Source organism: Nyctereutes procyonoides, unplaced genomic scaffold (genome assembly GCF_905146905.1).
Source record: "Nyctereutes procyonoides isolate TBG_1078 unplaced genomic scaffold, NYPRO_anot_genome, whole genome shotgun sequence".
NCBI classification, from domain to species: domain Eukaryota; kingdom Metazoa; phylum Chordata; class Mammalia; order Carnivora; family Canidae; genus Nyctereutes; species Nyctereutes procyonoides.
The window spans coordinates 10,405,605-10,418,879 of record NW_026575052.1 but is presented as its reverse complement, the minus strand read 5'-3'; the positions used below and the strand labels follow the sequence as shown (position 1 = coordinate 10,418,879).

Here is a 13,275-nt window from a genome sequence, read left to right as displayed (position 1 = left end):
TGATATAAAAACCAGTCAATATCAGCATGCCGCTGAAGGTTTTTAGGCAGGGAAATGATATAACCAACTCAATTTAACTTTCAATATCACTAAAAGTGGACTATCCTTTTACCTCTCAGAGGCATTAATATTTTTAATCTTGTCTCACTCCCAACACATTAAAAAGAGGTGAGAAAAATACTGTGCCTGGTATTTTGGAGGCTGGAAAGTTGGGGAACTCTGAATGGCTAGATTTTAAAATATGAGAAAATCAAGCTATTTTTGGTAAGATTTTTTGTTTCAAGATCTTTCCTCCAACCCCTAAAAAGGAAGAAAAAAAAAAAATCAGAGCGCAGGAAACAATCCTTCACTTGCCTAAAAGAAAAAAATTCTTAGAATGTTACACCTTCATTTCCTGTTTTCTACTTTTACTTTGGGGTAAGTTTCTTCTGACATAATTTCAAACAGAAAAGTAAGAGTGGCACAAGGAACTCCTGTATACTCTTTACCCAGTGTTACCAATCAATTACATATTTGCCCATTTTTTAAGTCATTCTATTTCTATGCATATACTTTTCCCCTGAACCATTGCAAGTAAGGTAAATGTGCTATCTTTACCCAAATATTTCAGTGTGTATGAACAAGATCATTTTCTAACATAATCTACAGAACAAATTATTAAAACCAGGAAACTTAACACTGATATAATTTTGTTACCTAAATCAGCATCTATATTCAAATTTTGTCAGTAACCCCAATAATGTCCCTATGGTTGTTTTCAGATTTTTTAGATTATTAAATAATTTGCCTTTGTCCCAAGAGATTTCAATAATCTTAATAGTACTGCTACATTTTCTTCACTTATATATCACTGTGTATTTGATACACTTTAAAAGAATGGATTTTAGGGTGCCTGGGTGTTAAGTGTCCAACTCTGGGATTTGGCTGGGGGCACGATCTCAGGATCATGAGATCGACTCCTGAACTGACCGACACTGTGCCTGGCGTGGAGCCTGCTTAACATTCTTTCCCTCCCTCTCTCTCTGCCCCATCTGCTCTTTCTCTGCCTCTCTAAAAAAGTAATAATAAAAATAACAATTTAAAAAATAAAACAATGGATTGATGAAATATCACAGCAACCACAAAGACTGTTTGAACAATCTTTAAGTATATCCCAGGAAGATTCAGGCTCCCTAATCAATTTCCTACATTTAAACTCTGACTCCCCTAGTACTCTATATTACGCAAATTATTTTGTTTCCCTTCCCCTCTCAATTATAAAATAGAATTACAAAATAATAACCCTTACCCAATAAGGATGTCAGAAAGATTAAATGCTAAGTGCTCAGAACAATGCTTTGCATATAGTTCAACAATTATTTTTACATAGGCACAATCTACGTCAGTGCATTGTTGGGTTGAAGGGATGCCAGTAATATCAGGACCATCACTGGAACAGATATTAAGGCAATAAAATGAGAAAAGTACCTAATCAAATAAGCTAATTCCAAGCAACCAAAAGGCTACAAAAATAAAATGAACACTTTGTATAATTTCAAGAAAACTGTTCAGTGGCAGATGGACCAATGAAACCAGCTCAGAGCAACCACTGGCAGTAGTTAATATGGCTCCAGGAAGAACACATTCAAAGATTTAAAAACAGACAGCTAGCTGAAAAAATGCCACACTGTCTTTTTTTGTGGGCTCTGTGGAATTTTATGTTGTAATTCAGTGCACACAGTAATAGAGTAATATCTTTCAAAAGATGGTTCTCTTGCTGAAGGCAAGCCAGGACATTTTTTTTGGATATTGCTTAAGTCAACATCACCAACCATTCCATAATTTTCTGGCATCATAAATGCAGTTAGATTTGAACAGAAAGAGATGACCAAAATCAACCAATGGAAATGACAATCTTAGTACATCTGTAAAGAAAGTATCTTACAAGGTGACTCTGCTGGTACTTAACAAGTAGCTGAGTTTTTTCAAGACAAAGAAAAAAGTCACAAAACTACATTGTTTCTATGCTGTTAGTATCAGAATTGTTGCCAACTCTGCCCCAGTCCAACTATTAGGAGACCAAGCTGCTCCGAAGTTTACTAACTCATAGAAATACCCGTTTAGCAGAAAGGGTTGACCCAGTATCTTCCAGCTTCTGTAAGCTAAGGTCTGTGCTAATCAGGGTTTAGCATCATCTCAGGGCAACTGTAGCTGTGGCTGGCTTCTGGCAAATTGTTTCTTCATGGAAACATCAAATGAGTGGCAAACTCCAAGCAGCCTGACCATCTGCTCTACTACCAGCCTTGTGACAAGAGTAATCCGTCAAGGCAAAACGTCAGGCACGTATGTGTATTTGACTTTGCATTGTAAGTTTTTGATCAGGAAAAGGTAAATTCCTCCTCCTCCAGGATCTTTAAAAAAATGATTTTTCAAAATAGTATGCTTCTCAACTTGGTGAACTTTTAAAATACCTTTATTATTTTTTGATGTATTCAAAACGCTACTGAACAATACTGGAAACAAACAAGTACTCCCTTTCCAGTGCTACATGTAGTGCCCTGCTAAGTAACCCTGAAGTCAGTCATTTGGCTTTTTATTTGTTCTCTCACATATAAAATAAAGACATACTCACAAATGTCGTTGAACTACTAAATTCCTTTTAAAAACTTTAAAATTAGAATTTAGACTAAATTTCTTTTTTCAAAGAAACCCTCCAGAATCATCAATGTGGGGGCTCTGAATGGCTATCAGGTAAGTCTCAACTTCTAGTCCCTCCTCATTTACCACTAACAGGTAGACTTTTACAGCTTTTTAGTAGTTGTGGCCAAAAAGAAAAAAAAATGCAAAACTAAAGCAAGTGAAAATTAGATTTTTGTATTTTTTATGTTTCAGTGACCTATGCCCTCTTTTCACAGATAATGCAGAATTGGTACTATTGTAATTATTGAGCTTCAGTGCTCCACCAGGAATAGTGGTATTTCTTGGTGTGTGAGAGCGAACAGAAACAACAACAAAAATCAACTGTGGGAACAAATGAAAACAACAGGTTTTAAACACCTATTGAAGTAGCGATAATAAAGACTGATACTATTTGCTTTGCTGTATATAATGCATTTTCCCTAACTATAACCTCTACATTCTATGGGGAAAGTGGAGATCCACCCCCTGACCTTCTTCACCTTCTGTGGATTTTTTTTTGGGGGGGGGGGTTCTAATTACCAAATGGTATTGCACTTTAGGGCTTGCTTCCCTTATATCCAGCCTAATGGATTTCCAAATCACACTATTTTTCATGACGTTTTGCTTAAGTCTTTCAACCGACAAACCCTCTGGCACCATACAAAATGTGTTTTCATCTGAAACCTCTGATAGCCACATGTTTAAAAGCTTCACAAATGTTACAATTCAATAATGGGAAAAATCTTGTTTTCCCTAAAAGCACTAAAATCTCTTCCCAAGCTAGGACAAAAAGAAAAAAAATAAAAAGGTTTGCTGAGGCAGTAAAATAGAAAGCTGATGGCGTGGCTAAAGCCGCACAGTCCTCAAGCCTTTCACTGTCCCCTCCCTCAAAAGTCCTTAACACCAACCTAAAATCCCCGCCAAAAAAGTACACATTTGTGTGCTGCCCAAAAAACCTATACCGAGTCTCCATGTTGTACTGTTATAATTAACTGAACCGAACCGGAGCTAATGAAACAGCCTGAGATTATTTCGAATCCTCTGCAACCACAGCTACAACAATTAAGTCCGTTGCTTCCCTTACCAGCGCATCAGAGTCTTCCGCGAAATGCAGAGAATTCCATGAAAAGCGCAAACAGACGTGGTGTGCTTGGTGATTTTCAGTGCAGGGGCGGAGAGGATTTCTGGCTTTGGGCACCACGCTAAAATACCCCTAGTTTGCAACAGAAACTCGGGTCTGACCTGCTGCCGGCCCTGGACTCCTAATCCCTGAAGGAGAGGATCAGATTTTGCACGGAGGCTGCAGCGAAGCCGAAGCCGCCGCCGCCGCCGCCGCCGCAGACAGCGGAGCGAGCAGACGGCGGACAAGCCTCGCGAAGTCAGCGAGTAAAGCGGGGGCCGGCCGTGCCGCCCGGGGTCGGGGCGGGGCTCGGACTCGGGGCCGTCCCGGTCCCACCGACGGAGCGGGCTGGGCCTGTGGGCGACTCCGACAGTCCAACTGTTGCTGGCGGGCGGGAGCGAACAATTTCCTGGTTCTGGTTCCCAAGGCACCGCCCCGGAGCTGCCCGAGGGGACGCGGCGCGGCCCCGGGGCTGGACCCCGACGCGCAGCATCTCCAGGGTCTCGGGCACCCGCGGGCCGGGTCTCCCTCCCTCCCTCCCTCCCTCCCTCTCTGACCTTCCTCGCCCCCGCCCCCAGGCTGGCTGCACACCCCGCGGGGACAAGCCGCGCGCCGGCCCCACCCTGCCAGGCGGACTCACCTGCGCGCTCGGCCGCCGCAGGAGGGAGGGAAGGCGGCAGCGGCGAGGCCCGGCCGGCCCGACGCGCGACGCCGGAGCCCGGGGCCCGGGGCCGGGGCCGCGGGGGCCTGGGGACACAGCACAGTCCGCGCGGCTCGGGCCGCCCGCAGCCTCCCCGCCACGCCCTCGACGCTCGCGGGAGCCGCAGCCTCGCCGTGGGGGCGCCAGCGGCGTCAGGGCCCCGCGCGGTCGGCGTCGCGCGCGCGTGCGCGTGCCCGCCCCGCCCCCTCCCTCTCCCCCGCCCCCTCCCCTGGCGGAGCGCGCGCGCGCGGCGCAGGCGCAGGCGCCCCGAGGTCGGCGGCCGGCGGGGGCGCGCCCGGGCAGGAAGCGGCCCCGCCCCTCGCGCGCGCGGGCTTGGGGGCGGGGCGGGGTCCGGCGGCGGCGCGCACGCGCACGCGCACTCGGCGGTGTCCCGGGGGCTTTGCTGCTGGGTTTGCCGGGTCCCGCGCGGTGGGGGCGCCGGGGGCGCCGGAGCTGCTGCGCTGCGGCGGCGCCTTGGGTTCCCGACGGCGGCACCTCTGGCGCGCTTTTCGGCTCCCACGGGAAGAGTTGGTCTCCTTCCCGCCCTAGCTCCGTGTGTGGGCCACGAGGGGAGTCAGTGGGAGTATTAGGGGCGTGGACTGAGCGCCAGTTACGAGGTACGGCGCGCCGCGTGCCTGCGAGCTTTACCTCGGTTCACCTCGCGGGGACCGGAGGACCGGATCCTGTTAGCCGGCTCCACCGACGTGCTTGGCTGCCCGGGGAGAGGCGGCCAGAGGGAGCTGAGCTGTGGGTAGCCTGGGGGTGCAGCTGCGCATCCCGGTGTCCTCCCCGCCGCCTCCCCCGCCCCCCCCCGTACATATTAACATTATGTGCAATGCTAATAATATGTACGTTTTTAGTGTTTTGTTTTTCATTTGCAAAATCTTTCTCACGCGCAGTCTTGCCTGATGCTCTCAGAAGCCCCGGGGAGGCATAATTATGCTTATTTTACAAACAGAGCAAGCACCTAGGCTGTTCAATGAGTTGTCCAGAGTTACAATGGTAGGCAGAGGGCTTTCTTTGGCAGATAGCATTATTATATTTTCTTTTATGCGTTAAAAAAAAGATTTTATACATTTATTCATCAGAGACACAGGCAGAGACATAGAGGGAGAAGTGGGCGCCCCCCCACCGTGAGCCCTACGTCGGGCTCGATCCTAGCCCCCCCGCCCATCATGACCGGAGTCAAAGGCAGACACTCAACCACTGAGCCACCTGGGTGCCCCTATATCCTATATATATATTTTTTCTTTTCTTTCTTCTTTTCTTTTTTTTTTACAAGGCATCTAAGCCAAGCTTGGAAGTGACCCTGTGTCTCTTCCCTTGGTTCATGGAGAGGAAAACAGAGGCAGAGACCAGGAAAGGAATTTGTCTTAAGAGTGTGCAACTGGAAGAAAATCAGTTCTGAGCACCCACCCCTAGTCCCCTCAGGGGCAAGGCAAAGCAAATTGAAGGTCAAAAATCAAGGAGGCAGTGTTGTCAGGCACACAACACCCTGGGCATGGGGGAGGAAGAAGGATCAGAGTGTCTGGAATACATCTACTGATTGTTAGATTTACCCTGAGGAAGCAGGGTTGGATTATGATCCCAATCACACCAAAACTGAGCCTGCACCAGTAGGGAGATCACCCCTCCTGCTCCCAGCTCATTGCTTCTGTTGTTTCTGCTGCTTCCAACCCTGCTGCCTGCCAGTCATAGGGAAGCATGTGATGAAAAGTGTGATCTTAACTGTATTGTAAAGGCAAAATTAACAAAATTTGCTGATGAATTGTATGTACATATGAACATTAGAGAGGAGTTGAGGATGGAAGCATTTGGAAGACTTAGGTCTGGGGCCCGTGGTGAGCTCAGACCAGGTGCGGTGACTGGGGAGGGAGGTGTGATGGGTAGTTGAAGTCATGGTCTCAGATGAGATGACCCAGAGAGACCAAGGGGAATAGAGCAAAGAAAGAGCAAAGGGCAGAATCCAGAACAACGTCAGGTCTTTACATGGTGGGCAGAAGAAGGGTTGCCTCCTCGTAAACATCAGTTAGGCTGTGAGCAACTTGAGAACAAGAATGGAACCTTCCACGTCCTTCCTCTTTACCATTGTGTCCAGCAAGATGCTGGGCACACTTATATAATAAATGGTTCTTATGAATGAACTTTACACAGTTTCACATTTCTAACTCTCCCTCCTTCTCCTGAGGTTTGAGTTATGGGCAGAGAAAAAAAAGAGAAAGAGAAACTGATCCCTTGTGGCTCGATCCATTGAAAGCTGCACCAAGGTTGATAAGCATTTTGCTGTCCTGGAAAACTTCAGGAGAACCTATCAGAGGATGCTATAGATCCTCAGAAGCTTATCTCCTGACTTCTAGGAGAATTTCCAGACAGGCAATCTTCATTGCAGATTTTGTGGTTCTTATTTGATTAGATTAAAAAGTCAATACTTTAAAGGCGGCCAGGTGGCTCAGTGGTTGAACACCTGCCTTTGGCTCAGGTCATGATCCTGGGATCCAGGGATCGAGTCACACATTGGGTAGGCTCCTAGTGAGGAGCCTGCTTTTCCCTCTGCCTACATCTCTGCCTCTCTCTCTGTGTGTGTCTCTTATGAATAAATAAATGCAATCTTTAAAAATAAATAAAAGTCAATACTTTCAAAAAATACTATGATGGAAGTAGTAGATGTAGTAAAATATCTCTTTCTTACACTCCTGCGTTCCTGGTGTTAAAAAGGATACAGCCATTTTTTTGGAAATTGTTTGCCAGTTTATCAATCTAAATGCACAGCTACCCCATGACCCAGAAATTCCACTCCCAGTTATACACTCGAGAGAAATGTCAGCAGAGGTACACACACACGCTGATCTTAATATCTTTATCCATAATATCCTCAAACTGGAAATATTCCAAATATCTGTCAAAAGAAGAATGCAGAAGCTATGGCATATTCAAACAAGGGACTCTAGTGCACAATCATAAAAAGGAATGAACTACCGATACACATAACAACAAACAAATCTCAAAAAAAAAATGTTGAGCAAAAGAAACTGGACACCAAAGAGTCGTAGATGTGATTCCACTCGTATGAAGTTCAAGAGGAGGTAAAACTAACCTCTGGTGATACTATCGGAATAGTGACTACCTCTGAGGGTGGGATTGAGTAGAAAGGGGCACACGAGCACATTCGGGGCTAATGGGGATGTTCTTTCCACATTATACATTCAACATATCTTTATTGAATGTCTGCTATTTGCCAGGCACTGTTCAGGGCATTGAGGATACAGCAGTGGACAGAACAGACCAAGGCCCTGCTTTTATACAGATCGACCTCAACTCTTTTCATTGGCTGCATGGCATCAATGCATTTTAAATGGAAAAAAAAAAAAAGTGGCCTGTCTTTATGGATAATGACAAGCCTGAGGAACTTTCTTCTCACTTGCTTAACTGCTGATGGGAAAATACAGTAGGAAGAGCCTGCATTTTAGGGGGTCAGCTCCACCACTAACTAGTTGTGTGACCATTGAGCAAGCTCATTAAACCTACTGATTTTTCTCATGGGTTAACTGGCATCGATGATACCTGCTTTGCGGGGTTGTTTTATAAAGTTCCAGACACATTACAGATACTCAGTACACACTAGTTGGTTTATAATCAGTTTATAAATAAATTTTATTCAAAGCAGCAATATTTCGCCTCCCTTACAGCCATGTAAGTTTGGCCAGTGAGATATAAGGCTTAATTTTGGCAAATGAGATATGAGCAAAAAGCAGCCGACTTAGCTGGTAGGGGTACCCTCTTGCCTTTCTACTGTTTCTCTTTCTTCTAGCCTGCAATGTGAATGTGATGGCTGGAGCTCCAGCAGCCATTTGGGATCAGGAGGTAACCCTGAAGATTGAATGCTGGGATGGTGGATTGAAAAGAGGGGGATCCTGAACCCCCTGTGATACTGAAGCCACCATGCTAGCTAGGCCTGGGTTGCCTATATCTAGACTGCTTTTACTTGGGAGGGAAATACTATTTTATTATTAGGTGTTTATTGCAGCCAAACCTAATCCCCACTGATATCCCGGTAAGTCATCCCACAATCTAGTCTGGTCACTGATATATCCTCAGATCCTATAGCAATATCTGGTTCTAATACATAATAAGTTCTCAATAAATGTGGAAGGGAGGAAGGGAGGGAGGAAAAAGAGCTGCTTCTGATTGTGAGTGTAATGAGAAAGGAAGAGGGCTGAAGATAGAAGCCTGCCTGCCAATTAAGCTCTGTCTCCTCTCCCTCCCACCTCTCAGGCTCATTAATGTGCATTTGAGTTTACTCGATATTTAAATTCCTAATCTGCTTCACACTCTAGATCTCCTATGATATTCGTCTCACAGATGGTACATTTTACTGAAGAGCCTTAAATTAACCGGCTTCCCTCATAACATCCTCATCCGTCTCCCATTCCTGAAAAATCAGTCATGCTCCAACAAGAGAGTTGCAACATGATCCAGTAGCTCACTGGAGAAGTGGATGCTCTCACCAGCCCCACATTCAACGTTGGCTGGGAGATGCGTCATGTAGATTTTGATATTTTTGATTTTCCCAGTATAAAAATTAGTCTTGCCCTGTATAGATAATTTGAAAACAAGGGATAAATAAGAAAATTAAAATCGCTTACAATCTCATGGTCTAGAGATAGCCACTATTCGATATTTTGGTGTATTTCCTTCCAGTCTTTTTAGAAGATTAGGAATATCATTGGAATCATTCAATTTGGATCTCCCATTTATTTTGCTTCACATAATATTGCAAGCATTTCCTTGTGTTTTCAAATACTATTTTGAAGTGTGTTTTTTGATGGCTACCTAAGATTGCATTGTGTGTATTCCATTATTTATTTAAACGTTCATTGTTGGAATCAAGATTTCTTTAGAATGTTCTCTCCTATAACTAAACAACAAATACCTTTTTTTATTTTAAAGATTTTATTTACTTATTCATGAGAGGCACAGAGAGAGAGAGAGAGAGAGAGAGAGAGAGAGAGAGAGAGAGAGACAGGCAGAGGGAGAGAAGCAGGGCCCCTGCAAGGAGCCCAGTGTGGGACTAGATCCCAGATCCTGGGATCACGCCCTGAGCCAAAGGCACTCAACCACTGAGCCACCCAGGCATCCCCAAATACCTTTTTAAAAGATTTATTTGTTTGAGAGAGAGAGAGAGAGAGAGAGAGCGTGCACACACATGTGCACATGCATGAGATGAGGAGGGGCAGAGGGGAAGGGAGAGAGACAAACACAAGCAGACACCCTACTGAATGCAGAGCCCGACAGGCCTTGATCCCAGCACCCTGAGATCATGACCTGAGCTGAAATTAAGAGTTAGCCCCTTGACCAACTGAGCCACCCAGGGCCCCAACAAATACCTTTACATAGAAATATATTGTCACATTTATGATTGTTTTCTTAGCATAGATTCCCAGAAGAGTTTACTAGGCAAAGAGGCATGAACATTTTTAAAACTCTTCTTGGAAATTGACAAAATAAATGCATTTCAGAAAGTTATATAGATCATACATTCCCACATCCTCAATGTACATCTTACCACATCCTCAATAGTATTAGGTATTATATTTGATCTTAAAAGCCTTTCCTGTGTGGTCAGCAGAACAACCCCATGACATCTTGATTACTGGAGAGGATGAACACTTTTTTCATGTGTAATTATGAGCTAGCAACATGGTATGCTTGATTGTAAGAACACCTTATGTACTGTAGACAGTAACCCTGTGGTTATCATGCTTGTTGACATTTTTCTTTTTTTTTCTTTTTAAACATTTGTTCATTTGAGAGTGAAGGTGGGGGGAGGGGGCAGAGGGAGCGTCTCAAGCAGCCTCTATGCTGAGTGGGGATCCCGACACGGGGGTCTATGTCATGACCCTGAGATCTCAACCTGAGCAGAAGGAAGCAAGAGTCAAATGCTAAACTTCCTGTGCCACCCAGGACCCCTGCTGGCATTTTTCTTAGTTTGTGTTTCCCTTTTGAATTTTTTCTTTCTCTTTCCTCCTGCTCCCCTGCTGCTGCTGCTTTCCCCCTCCTCCTCCTCCTTTTTCTTTTTGGTATACTGACATTTCAAAATTTTTGTTTGAAGGTAAATGTATCTATATTTTACCCTCACAATTTCTTTCCTTGCTTTCCCTCTTGCAGACATCAATTAATAGTGACCTTCATTTTGGGGGATGATTTCTATTTTTAATATAAAAAATTTAAAAAAATTGCCGCTTTAGTTCAAGTGAACTTTATTTTAGTATAAACATATGAGGTAAGACTCTAACTTAAATTCTTTTCTGGGGGGCACCTTGATGGCTCAGTGGTTGAGCATCTGCCTTTGGCTCAGGTCTTGGTCCCGGGGTCCTAGGATCGAGTCCCGTATCAGGCTCCCTGGAGGGAGCCTGCTTTTCCCTCTGCCTATGTCTCTGCTTCTCTCTCTGCATCTCTTATGAATAAATATGTAAAATCTTTTTTAAAAAATTCCTTTTTTAATAGATTAAAAAAAATCTATTAATCTCTACACCAAACGGGGACTTGAACTCACAACCCCAAGATCAAGAGTCACATGCTCTACCTACTGAAACAGCCAGGCACCCCTTAAATTCTTTTTTTAATGATTCTAACTTTAATTATTAAAGAATCCATTTAACCCACTACTTTGTATATATATAATTAAGTATATATAAAAAACACAGTACATATAAATTACTGGTTATTCCTTCCGTTTCACTGACCTAACTGTTAATAGAAACTGTTCTGATCATTGTAATTGTATTATCTGGAAGGGAATGTCAGGGTATGGATATTTTCAAATACTTTTCAGAAAAGGTTTACCAATTTATCCTGCCTCCTTCCTGTCTCCCTCTTCCCACAACCCTCAAACTGCAGCAGTATACGAGAGAGAGCCAATCTCGGGGCTACAGGCATTTTACTTAAAAGTCTTAAAAAAACTGCAGGCTCACGTGCTTCCCTCTTCAATTACGTGGAAAGAACAGTGGCACGTCCCTCCTAAGATGGTTTTGAGGCTCAAATGAACTATCTATTGAAAGCTCCTGGAAAACGATAAAATCTTAATAAAAATGGAGACAATTGATAACTATTACATTTTCACAAAGAGAAATATGTCTTTAAAAAAGTGCGAATAATTTTGAGGATTTGTTACAGAAATATGTGTGTTCTGAAGCCTGGATGCTGCATCGGGTTCATTTTGCTGTGTTGCTCTGAATTACAAAGACTCAGTTCCATCTGCTTGCAGACCCAGAGGCTCCTGAATGAACTGCAAATCAGCTCTAGAGCCGTGGTGCCACGCCACACTGCAATCGAACTCCAATATAAATATATACAAAAAAAAAAAGGGAGCTGCTCTTTAAATGTTTCCACCCTTGAATTTGTTAGATGGAGATACCATTTCCTGATTGACTTGAGCTGCAGATCGGTTGAAGAGAATAAAAGCTAGATGATCATAATAAGGAAGGAAGTAGTGGTGGGATGCACACAGAGCAAAGAAAAAAAATGGAATATTAGAAATGGACAGCTGCATGAATGGACCAGGAATTCAGATTATTTTAATTTTTCTTGACGGTCAGAGTTTGATCAGGGAACAGAAAGCACGACAGCGACTTGAACGGAAAGAATTTCATAGAAAGAATGGTTATCTAGATAGAAGGTTATGAACAAGTCACCCAACAGGTAAAAGAAACTCAAAGCGATCATGGTATCAGCAACTGCAGGAAGCAGCTACCGTTCCTAGGACGAAAGGAACCAAGGGAAGAGGCTGTAATTGTTAAAACTTACAAGATAAGAAAATGTTCAGGCACGAAAAGGAATGAAGTACTGACACATGCCACAACTTGAATGAACCATGAAAACATGCTGAGTGGAAGAAGCTGGTCATGTTAAGTCCATACATTGTATGATTCCATTCCTGTGAAAGCCCATTCATGTGGAAGTCCATTCATGTGGAAGTCCAGAAGAAGGAGATCTATCGAGATAGAAAGTGGATTAGTGGCTCCTCATATAAGTGGACTCGCAGTATTTGTCCTCTTGTCTCAAGGTGGACAACCAAGATGTCCTCAAGGTTCGGCCATGTGCTAGCACATGTCAGTACGTCCTTCTTTCTAAGGCTGAATAATTGACCGGTTGTATACACCAGTTTGCTGATCCATTCATCCTTTGATGGATGGCTTGAGTTGCTTCCATCTCTTGGCTGTCATGAAGAAGGCTGCTCTGAACATGGTGTATACATATCTGAGTCCCTGCATTTCTTTTGTGCATATGCCCAGAAGAGGCATTTCTGGATCATATGGTAATCTATTTTTAATTTTATGAGAAATCACCATACTGTTTGCCATAGTGGCTGCACCATTTTGCATTCCCACTGCCAGTGCTCGAGTGTCCCCATTTCTCCACGTCCTTGCTGATGCATGTTCATTTCTTCACAGTGTTTCCTTTCGAGGAGATGAAAATGTTCTCAAATGGACTGTGGTGATAGTTACACATATTTGTGGACATACTAACCACCATTGAATTATATAATTTATAGAGTGCATTGTGGAGTGCCTGGGTGGCTCAGTTGGTTAAGAGTCTGCCTTTGGTTCAGATCATGGTCTCAGGGTCCTGGGATCGAGCCCTGCATCGGGCTCCCCGACCAGCAAGTAGTCTGCTTCTCCCTCTCTCTGCTCATACTCTCTCCCTCTGTCTTTCTCAAAGAAATAAAATCTTAAAGAAAAAAAAGAGTGCATTGTATGGTGTGTGAATTATGTCACTAAAGCCTTTTTTTTTTTTTTAA

At 43.9% G+C, this 13,275-nt stretch overlaps 1 protein-coding gene across 3 annotated transcripts in view; it reads right to left on the bottom strand.

Moving 5' to 3' along the window:
- Positions 1-4,564, bottom strand: part of RCAN3 (RCAN family member 3) — a 34,367-nt gene extending 29,803 nt beyond the window's left edge. The window contains exon 1 of one of the 3 annotated variants that reach the window (XM_055331671.1): positions 4,419-4,564. The gene's annotated coding sequence lies outside the window, so the exon portion shown is untranslated. Of the gene's footprint in view, positions 1-1,288; positions 1,387-3,742; positions 3,928-4,418 lie in introns of those variants that run through there. The other 2 variants (XM_055331670.1, XM_055331673.1) reach the window with 2 other exon arrangements.
- Positions 4,565-13,275: the final 8,711 nt, after the last annotated feature.